A 10,653-nucleotide genomic window follows, 5' to 3' on the forward strand; every position below is an offset into this window, starting at 1 on the left:
AAAACGGCACCCCCCACGATTTTCGCCGTTGTCTATAGATTAAGCTACCAAGCTTAATCACTTAAGCTCTAATCAGCCAAGTCATAACAAACTTCAAGTCACACACAACCAATCAGATTCAGCAAGTCTATCAAGTTAAAGTTCTACAAGTTCCGTAAAGCAACCAAGTTCTGCAAGTCTACAAACTCTGCAAGTCACATTAGTTTGGTACTCTACAAGTCAGACAAGTCAACTGGAGTCAAAACTGACTTCTGTTCAAAACTCATAGAAGGGTTGTTCTTGCGCAGAAACTCCGAACTGCAAAGTTGTTCATTGGAAGGTACTCTACGCATACACAGGTTTGCTGAAGCATTTTCAGCATATGAAGAAGGATAAAACGCAGATTTTTCGAAGATTGTGAAAGCCACACACAAAAATACATAAGCCTTGTATTCCCAAACTTGAGCTATGCTCATCCCGCTAACTTGATTTTGAGAGTGTAAGGTCTTTTGAGTTTTGCAGGATGACGGAACCACATATGGATGATTTAATGGCTGAAGGCGACCTACCTAAACCTACTATGGAGCAAAAGCTGGACTTAATTATGATGCAATTGGATGAAGAACGAAGGGCTAGGCAAGCATTGCAAGTTCAATTGGCAAATTTACAAAGATCGTCTACCGACAAAGAAGAACCTCAATCTGAAGACATTATCCGACGTACCATCGACGCGACTCTCGAAGCTCAAACCATCCGCAAGGAATCAAAGATAAGTAAAAGAAATTTCAAATTCCGTACTTTCAATGGCACTCGAGAGGGAAAAACTGTTCTTGCATTCATTAGTCAGTTTGAGACTACTTTCATGAGGAAACCTATGCAGAAAAAGATAAAATCAAATGTGTCACTAATCATTTAGTGGATAGAGCATCTCTTTGGTGGACTGTAGTACGCAAGAGTATATATTGTCCCGCTACTTGGGAGAATATCAAGAAAAAGTTTATGCAAAATTTCATTCCTCCACAATTTCATGAGAAAGCTATAAAGCAATGGGATCTTCTTTAGCAACGGGATCGTGAACCTATTCCTCAGTATACAGAGCGTTTTTGGAATGCATTACTCCAGTTACGCATGCTTGAAGTATATGTCTGGACTCCTTGGGCATTACTACGCTGAAGTTAACATGTTCAAGCCTGCTACTCTTGAAGACGCAATTTCACTAGCTCACGACACTGAAGACAAGCTGCGAGATAGAGACAGACGTCCACAGCAATTCCAAGCCAATGGTAACTATGGATCTAAGCAATTCAACTCAAATTTTAGAAGATTTAATCAAGGTCGTTTCACTTCATCATCTTTTCGTAAAAATTGGGCAAAACCACCTGCTTTACCATCCAATGTCAATCAAAACTCCAAGCCTATTCCACAGCCAAATCCTAATGTCCCTAGACTTCTTGCCATTGCAAACAATGTAACCAAAGCCAAGCCAATAGTATGTTATAAATGCCACCAACCTGGACATTTAGCAGTAAATTGCCATTCGAAGAAACCACCTGCTCATATCAACTACCTTGGAGCAATGAAAGAAGACGAATATGAAGATATGCCTGATTTCACAGAAGATGAGGACGACACTACTACTCCTTCGGATACTTTACCAGGTGTGCCAACTCCACATTCTTTATTGACTATGAAATGTTTGGTGCATGGAAATGAAAAGATTATTTTGCATGATGACGATAGTACTCATGATTTTATTTCAGCAAAGCTAGTAAAGGAATTGAAGTTACAGATTGTACCTACACATTATCGCATTAAAGCAGCATTCTTAGGTACTAGGTATAATGGTACACAAGAAGTGCATGACTTAGAGATTCAAATTGGTCGATACACTGAAAGAAGAAATTTCCTAGTTGTTCCATTACAGTCGAGTGACATTATTTTAGGTATGACTTGGCGTCATCAGCATCACCCAAATATAGATTATTCCACACATTCAATGAATATTAATTTTCAAGGAAAACATATTACATTGTATGATATGCATGCATCTAATGTTTTTCCACTGTTTTCTCATACTCAAGCTAAACATGCATTACGCAAGAGTAGTAAATCTTATCTCATTTGGGTGAATGAACTGCAAGTAAAAGAAAATCATATGCATCCTAGGCATAAAGAATTTCTTGCACATTTTAAAGACTGTTTTGCCGAAGATCTACCACCTGGTTTACCTCCTTCATGTCCAGAAGACCATAAAATAGATTTGATTCCTGGCACACAACCACCTTGCAAAGCACCATATAGGCATAACCAGATAGAGCAAAAAGAAATTCAGAGTCAAGTTGAGGAATTACTAAATAGAGGATTGATTAGACCTAGTAGTTCTCCATTTGGTGCACCTGTTTTGTTAGTAAAAAAAAAGAATAATACCTATCGTATGTGCATTGACTATCGAGCTTTAAATAAGATCATTGTAAAGAATAGGTATCCAATTCCTAGAGTTGATGACCTTATGGACAAACTGTAAGGATCTGCTATATTTAGTAAAATAGATCTTAAGTCTGGTTATCATCAGGTGAGACTAGATAAGTCAGACATATTCAAGACTGCATTTAGGACACAGTTTGGTCATTGTGAATTTTTAGTGATGCCATTTGGATTGACTAACGCACCTACTACATTTAGTAGAATGATGAACCGTATATTTTTGAAATATCAGTATTGTGTAATTGTCTTCTTTGATGATCTTTTGGTGTTTAGTCAAAATGAGAAAGAACATTATGAGCATTTGTCATTGGTTTTCCAGTTACTAAAAGATAATCAACTGTATGCAAATCCTGAAAAGAGTGAATTTTTTAAAACAGAAATTGAGTATTTAGGTCATATTGTATCATCTGATGGAATTAAAGTTGACCCTAAGAAAATAGATGCAATATTGAATTGGCCTGTACCTAAAAATGTGCATGAGTTACGATCATTCCTTGGTCTTGCTAGTTTCTATAGGAAGTTTGTACGTAATTTTTCCTTACTTGCTTTACCAATGACTAAACTTCTGAAGAAAGGACTTGTCTATCATTGGTCCGATAATCAACAGAAATCCTTTGACTTATTGAAACATGCATTAACCCATGCCCCTGTCTTACAGTTGCCTGATTTTAATAGACCATTCTTTCTAGTAGTGACTGATGCCAGTGGATCAGGAATAGGAGCCGTACTTATGCAAGACAATCATCCTATAGCCTATTTTAGTTGTAAGCTGAAACCTTGTGAACTAAAATATTCCACATATGACAAAGAACTATTAGCTGTTGTACAAGCATTAAAACAGTGGAAACACTACTTAATGGGTTCAAAATTTATGATAAAGACCGATCAGCAAAGTATTAGACATTTACTTAGCCAATCCCAAATATCTGACCGACATATCAAATGGGCATCTTTTATCCAGAGTTTTCATCCTATCATTCAATATCAACCCGGTAAAGAAAATGTAGTAGCTGATGCATTAAGTAGAAGACCTGCCATTCATAATATTTCTGTTATATCTTTTGATTCTTTGATTGCTATGAAAGATACTTATCATCAGGATATTACTTTTCATGCTGATTGGAATAAATTAGTTCAAAATAACTTGATTCCTATTGATTCATTATCTTATAATGATGGATTTATGTTTTATGAAAAGAGATTGTGTGTTACAATTCCATTCAGATCTTTTGTTTTGAATGAGATTCATTGTCCTCCATATCAAGGTCATAGAGGTATCATATCTACTATACGTACATTAACTGAATATTTTTATTGGCCGCATATGGACACTGATGTATCTAACTTTGTTTCTGAATGTTTGATTTGTCAAAGAGTTCAGAGACATCATGGTAAACAGTATGGATTACTTATGCCTTTGTCTATTCCATCTAGACCATGGGAACAAATTTCTATGGACCTTATTACTGGTTTACCTCATACTAAATCTAACCATGATATGATTTGGACAGTAGTAGATAGGTTTAGTAAACAAGCATATTTCATTCCATATAAGAAAACTTTAACAGCATCACAGGCAGCACAATTGTTTTTGAAAATTGTTTTCACTAACCATGGATTGCCAAAAGTTATTATTTCAGATCGTGATTCTAGATTTTGTAACAACTTTTGGATTACTGTGTTTGCTAACCTAGCCACAAAGATTGATTTCTCATCTGCATTTCATCCTGAAACTAATGGACAAACAGAAGCCACTAATAGCACTATTCTAGATCTTTTACGTGCTTATACTATTTCTAAACCTCAGACATGGAACATACATTTGCATTTATTGAAGTTTGCATATAACAATACACCACACACATCTACAAAGAAAGCACCGTTTGAAGTGATTTATGGTTATAGATTATCTACACCTGTTGCATCTTTGTCAAATAGAATTCAGAGTGCTGATGATATTGCTAGTATGCATAATACTATTTTTGATGAGGTTAAAGACATGATTGCCAAAGCCCAACAATCATATACCAAACAAGCCAATAAGAAAAGACAAGCAATGAATTTCAAAGTTGATGACTATGTTTGATTGAGAATAGAAAAACATAGACTACAAAGTGTAGATAGACACCCAGTTGTCAAATTAGCCCCTAGATTCAATGGACCATTTAGGATCATGCATAAAATAAATGACAATGCATTCAAGTTAGAATTACCACCTCACTGGAAAATTCACAACACATTTCACATTAGTTTATTAAGACCATTTAGAGGCCAATTACCTATACATCCTGTTTATGAAAACCCACCTTTGTTAGAGGAAGAGACTGAAATACTTGAATCAGAAGCTATCATAGATACTGACTTTATGATCACTAGTCTAGTTAAATTTAAGAACCATCCTGTAGAAGAAGCACAATGGATGCACGCTAGAGACTTAAATGCTTTCCCCACTCTGTTAGCTCCACATTGAGCTAATAGCAATTGAGGTCAATTGCTATCCCACCCCGGGGGTATGATGCCAGGAGGCATATTTCACGGTGGATTCCATGCCATGGTGGATTCCGTGAGGTTTTATGGTGGATTCCGTAAACTTTGATGACCGAGGCTCATACACAAAGTGGATTCTTTGTGCGAGAAGTTGATGGGGACGCCTATCCTTTTTGGGCGTTTCATTAATTTAGTGTGTACATGGGTGATTCCATAGCGGATGATTCCGCAAAATGCATATTAAATTAATAAACGTTTATGAGTTTAGAGTGCGCACTCGTAATAAATTAAGGTTAGGATTTATTTCTAACCAGTTGATTTATTTATGTAGCTGAAGACTGTTAGGTATTCACTTTTGTCGGTTTAATTGTATTATTTTACTAATGATTGTGAATGCTTCAGTTGATGTGTAGAGATAGCAGCAGTGGCGGAGGAAAGCATTGGAGGATAGCGAGTATTCGATTTATGGATTATATTTTGATGGGTGCATACCTTAGACATGGCGCCTATATTTTGTCACGCCTATTTATTGAGGCGTCGGATATTTATTATTATTTTGTATGCGCATAGGCGCATGATTATGTTATTTCTACTTGGACATTGTATTGGGCATGCCAGACTCTTTGGGCACTGCCCATTAGCTTTATTCCTATTTTGTGTTAAAGCAAACTCAAAAGCTAAAAGCTTGCTATTTTTGTAATTTGGGCTATTATTTGAGCTTGAAGATGAATAATACATAAAACACATGCTTTGTGGAGAGCTCACACAAGGCATGGGGGGAGATTGCACCCAATTGGTCTCTTTCTCTTGTCGTTCATGCTTTTTACCTTGTAATTTGTGCAAAAAGTAGAGTTCTATTATTCTTGGGGACCTTCCGGCATTCACTACGCGAGCGTACAGCATCCGATCTGCGCACCATGTCCATAGGGACAATGTGGTTGAGTATATGCATTTGCTTCCACAGATGTAAATCTTGCTCTCTTCTCTAGTTCTGCTTCTTCAATTGCAAGTAATTGATTAAATTTGTCGAAAAGTGTGGCAAATTTGGCATTGAGATTTTTCCACCCCAATATGTCTTCATGGTATGTCTCAGCACAAGAAGTTGCATTGCAATTTGCATACATGCTGCCTACTAATGTTGCTCACTATTGCTTTAAACTTCAGACCACGTAAGCAACTGTTGCCCACTACTGCTTTAAGCGTCAAAACTGTTGCTCTGCTGAATCTGCTACTGCTGCTAGTATGTCTACAGCTAGTGTTGATGGAACGAAGACTGAAATCTAGAGTATTCCACTACTACCACTTGCATTCCACTGCATTCTCTGCCACTTGTGCTGCTGCTATTGCCCTTGTATGATAGGTAAGCCATGACTTGGCAAAGAACCTGAAATCTTCCAAGCTAATGAGCTTCCCAATGTTTGTAAACAGTACCACAAGCATCTCCTCTGGAAGATACTATGGCAAAACAAGCAAACAATATTGCTATGATCAAGCCCTAAATTCAATTGAGAGCAAGGCATTTATCTCAATACAATCATCCAACCCCAACCTTCTAGACCAGTCACAAAATGTTTCTATGAATGCTCCCTACCAAAAGGGGTCTGAAATCAACTCTTTATTCCAGTCTGCACTTTACAATGCACTGAACTAAAGTCTGCAACTTGGCTTGAGGCAACTGGCAAGTATCAGTACCTTCTTTGCAATCACTGGTAAATGGCTGTATCGTGTTGTTCCTAATTCAATCGGTGGATAGATTGACACAATGTCTAGGTGTGGTGTGGATCAACTAAAGAAGATCAAACCTATACCAAAGGTACAGTCATTTCAGTCTAATGATCTGGAGCAACCCAATGCTAGCTATCCGAAGGTACTCATTCAGATGCCTATGTGCAACAAAAGGGAGGTATATTAATAATCAATTGGAGCTATTGCACAATTAGACTGGCCTAGAGATAGATTACTTGTCCAAGTAATGGATGATTCTGATAACAAAGACACACATCGCTGATCAAAGATGAGGTGCAAAAGTGGCACCAGAAAGGTCTAAATATCATGCATAGACATCTCTTAGTCAAGACTAGATACAAGACAGGCAATCGCAGTAGTCTGAATAGTGTTGTAGAGAGTAGATCTCTGGCTGTAATACTGGCAAAGACAAAAGCAACCCCTGCATACAGTTCAAGACTGGAAAATAGGAAGTACCATCTGCAGCTGTGCAATTCAGATTTTAGAAGTCTCCATCAGAAATCTTCTCTACAAGGACTCAAAGTGTTCTTGCATCCTAAAACTTCCAAGGCAGGGGAAGATCTTGAAATATTTATGAATCTGATAACACTACTTTGGCTGAGTAGCCAAATATAAAATTGATGGATGCATTTAATACCTGGAGATGCCCTTCTCTCCAGTCCAGCAGGCAGAAGATATTTGCCAACTGTAAACCCAGTGAAACCACAGAGCCTACTATGACCAACCCATTAGAGCTCCTTGACAAGAAAGAACCAAATTCGTTTAATAGAAGTTATTCCTTAGGACCAAGGCATTGTATGTCCTGAAATTTGACCACTAAGAGGCCTTGTAGACTACAACTGTCCCTTAATCACAGCAACAACCACTTGAAGATTGCTTCACTCTAGCAGAGCCATTCGCTTCCTTGCAATCTCAACATCTATATCTGCAATGCTATCATCAAGGCTATATATTTGAAGTGTGATCAATATAACTAGTAAGTGCATAGCAGATGATCCCATGTTCTTTCCCAACATCAAACTTCAGACATTTCCAGTTACTTACAGAGCACAGAAGCAAGAGTTAATATCCAGGAATAGTCTTGAAGAGGGGCTAACTATCATTACATTGAGCGTTATTCTCTGGTTTGGGGACCACAGCCTCCAATTGGATGCACTACCACCAGTGTAGTACTGCCTAGACACACCCACCGTACACTCAGCACACAGAGCTAAATTGATTCATCTTCAAGATAGACATCACCATAAGAGCATTGGTCTCCTATGCTAAATCATGGAGATTCTTGACCACAATATTTGGGTCCTATAATGTGGAACTCCATAGACTCTCAAATTGACTGTCGTGGCCTCACAACACCTGCAAGACAAGAGATGGTGGACACATTGTTTTTTTTTTTAAAGAGCCCTATTAGCACCTATCCATTAGTCCCACAGAGCACTACCAGAAGACCATCCACGAGGTGTTGTAGCTTCTTTAGCAGACGCTTCTTCTAGCTATATTCATTCCAAATAAGGAACACTTGCAGAGAACACAAACGAGCTGGAAACAGTATGCCTCAAGCTAAGGTGTTGTAGCTTCTTCAGCAGACGCTTCGTCTAGCTATCTTCATTCCAAATAAGGAGCACTTGTTGCAGAGAACATAGACAAGCTAGAAACAGTATGTGTAGATGGGCAAGTACCCAGCCATGTGATCTGAAGCTTCATTACAAGGTTGCCTGATTTAGGGTATCTATCTATTCTCTAAGCCTCCTCACTGTCTCCCATTGAGAGCTTGCATTGATCGATACACTTCTATTAATGAAAATTATGACTCCTTGACAATGGAGCTGTAAGCCCTGCTGGATCACACAAACTCAACCATAGTAGTTATGCTTGTGGGAAACAAGTTAGATCTTCAGCACTTGAGAGCTGTGTCTACAAAGAATGGCCAGGAAGAAAGAGAGAATTTTTACTTCATGGAACATCTGCTATGGAGTCAACAAATGTAGAGAAAGCTTTTACCCAGATACTTACACAAATATATAGGGTGGTGAGCAAGAAGGCTCTTGATGGTGGAGAGGATTCTGGTGTTGGTCCTACTCAAGGTCGATCTATTCTTGTTGATAGTAATGTAGCCACAACAACAAGAAAGTTGGGTGTTGTTCAACCCTGTGTATCAATAGTCCACACATGAGTATCATTGCTTGTGTATCACACTGCATCTCTAACCAGCATGCCCAACACCACCAACTGTCATGAAAGGTCTTCACACACCCTGCCCTAGAAATGCATTACTGTTAGGCATGTGCTTAATTATTCTTGCACCATGATATGAAGTTCATGTCGCATAAGCTCCTCTACTAGTCCATTGTCTTCAAGCAAAGAAGGCTCAAGAAGCTATCAACATCATCGGTGCACGGGAGACCACCTAGTGCTAGATCAAGAAGTCTGCTTGTTATTAGTGACTTTTGATAGAGACATGTCAAGGTATTTCAATGCCACAATATGACAGCCATACAGGTATGGCACAGTCTCAAGGTGCAGTTGGTGTTGTTGCTTTGGCACTAAAGCCACAGGTAAGATCTCGAAGAGGTCAAGCAACTGATCCCCACAGTATTGCTGAGCGGCTTCGGCGGGAAAGGATAGCAGAACGAATGAAAGTGCTTCAAGAGTTGGTTCCGAATTCTAATAAGACTGACAAGGCACCAATGCTTGATGAAATTATCGAGTATATCAAGTTTTTGCAACTGCAAGTGAAGGTCCTTAGTATGAGCAGGCTTGGAGGTGCTACAGCAGATGCACCACTTGTTGCAGATCTACCTGCTAAGGGAAAGAACACATTAGTAGCGGCAGCATTGGGCCAAGATGCCATAGCAGCAGCTGAACATGAAGTTGCAAGTCTGATGGAAGAAGATATGGGCACGCCATGCAATGCCTTCAAAGCAAGGGCTTATGTCTCATGCCCATATCATTGGCCACGGCAATTTCAACTACCAATTCAAGCCAAACATCAAACAGTCAGGTAGAGTAAGAACTTGGCAGCATCGAATAGTTACAAATGGGAATGTTATCTTCATTCCTTGCACCACACAGCAACAGTGTGGCTGCAAGCTTGGTTGTGCCACCTGCTACAGCGGCATATGGAATTAATGCCTCAAATGTGCATGTGGCCATGATACCCAAAATGGGGATGTTCCATGGCAGCACTGTGAGAAGCTCAAGAAGAAGCACACCAGAGCTATAAAGTGCTTGTTCACTACCAAGAACAGACGATCCAATGGTTGGATCACAACCAGTAGCTCGTTCCAAGGATTTTGATGACCAGATGAAGGGGCTAGAGAGCATCTGCAACCCCATCATTGGGATGGGATTTCTGACAGAGACTTCCCTTCTTCAGCTAGATTGCCTGGGGTTTAAGCGGGCCTCTCTCAACTGCGCCAATTCTTGTTGTTCATTGCCTCTATCCTTCAAAATCGCTTAATGGTTTGTGGCTGAGATTTTCTGACACCTCAGGCAGTGGGAAAGCCTTATGTTACTCATTCCAAGTTGCGGAGTTGTGGAAGATAAACATCAATCAGTCTAATTCCTCCTGCAAAGATCAGTACTGCCAAGAATGGCAAGCCATCTAGCAAGCAGGAAACTTCTTCAGAGAGCGAGGACTCTTCTGAAAGTGATGAGGAGCCTGCAAGGCCTTCAGTTTGTGAAAATTCTGGGAGTTCACTTTAAGAGGCTGGCAGACAGATTTGCGTGTTTGAAGACCTTGACAACGAGCTGAGTGCCATCTGGAAAGATGGATTTGTAAACTGTTGCAAACTCCATGGAAACCACAAGAAAGCTTAGGAGAAAAAGAAGAAGACTTCTTTTACAAAAAGTAACTGCAACCAAAGCCTTCACTAACTCTTGTAACGCCCTCTTTTGACATTGGTCCCTTCAAAATAGCCTGTGAATGAAAAACGACCTGTTAATTTTAGTAATCGG

General features: G+C 39.2%; 1 pseudogene; it reads left to right on the forward strand.

The window, feature by feature from the left end:
• The first annotated feature begins 9,170 nt into the window (after positions 1–9,170).
• LOC148030336 (bHLH transcription factor RHL1 pseudogene) lies at positions 9,171–10,401 on the forward strand (annotated as a pseudogene).
• Positions 10,402–10,653: the final 252 nt, after the last annotated feature.

This window comes from Lygodium microphyllum, chromosome 10, assembly GCF_053477565.2.
Source record: "Lygodium microphyllum isolate KBCC chromosome 10, Lygodium_microphyllum_v1.1.10, whole genome shotgun sequence".
NCBI classification, from domain to species: domain Eukaryota; kingdom Viridiplantae; phylum Streptophyta; class Polypodiopsida; order Schizaeales; family Lygodiaceae; genus Lygodium; species Lygodium microphyllum.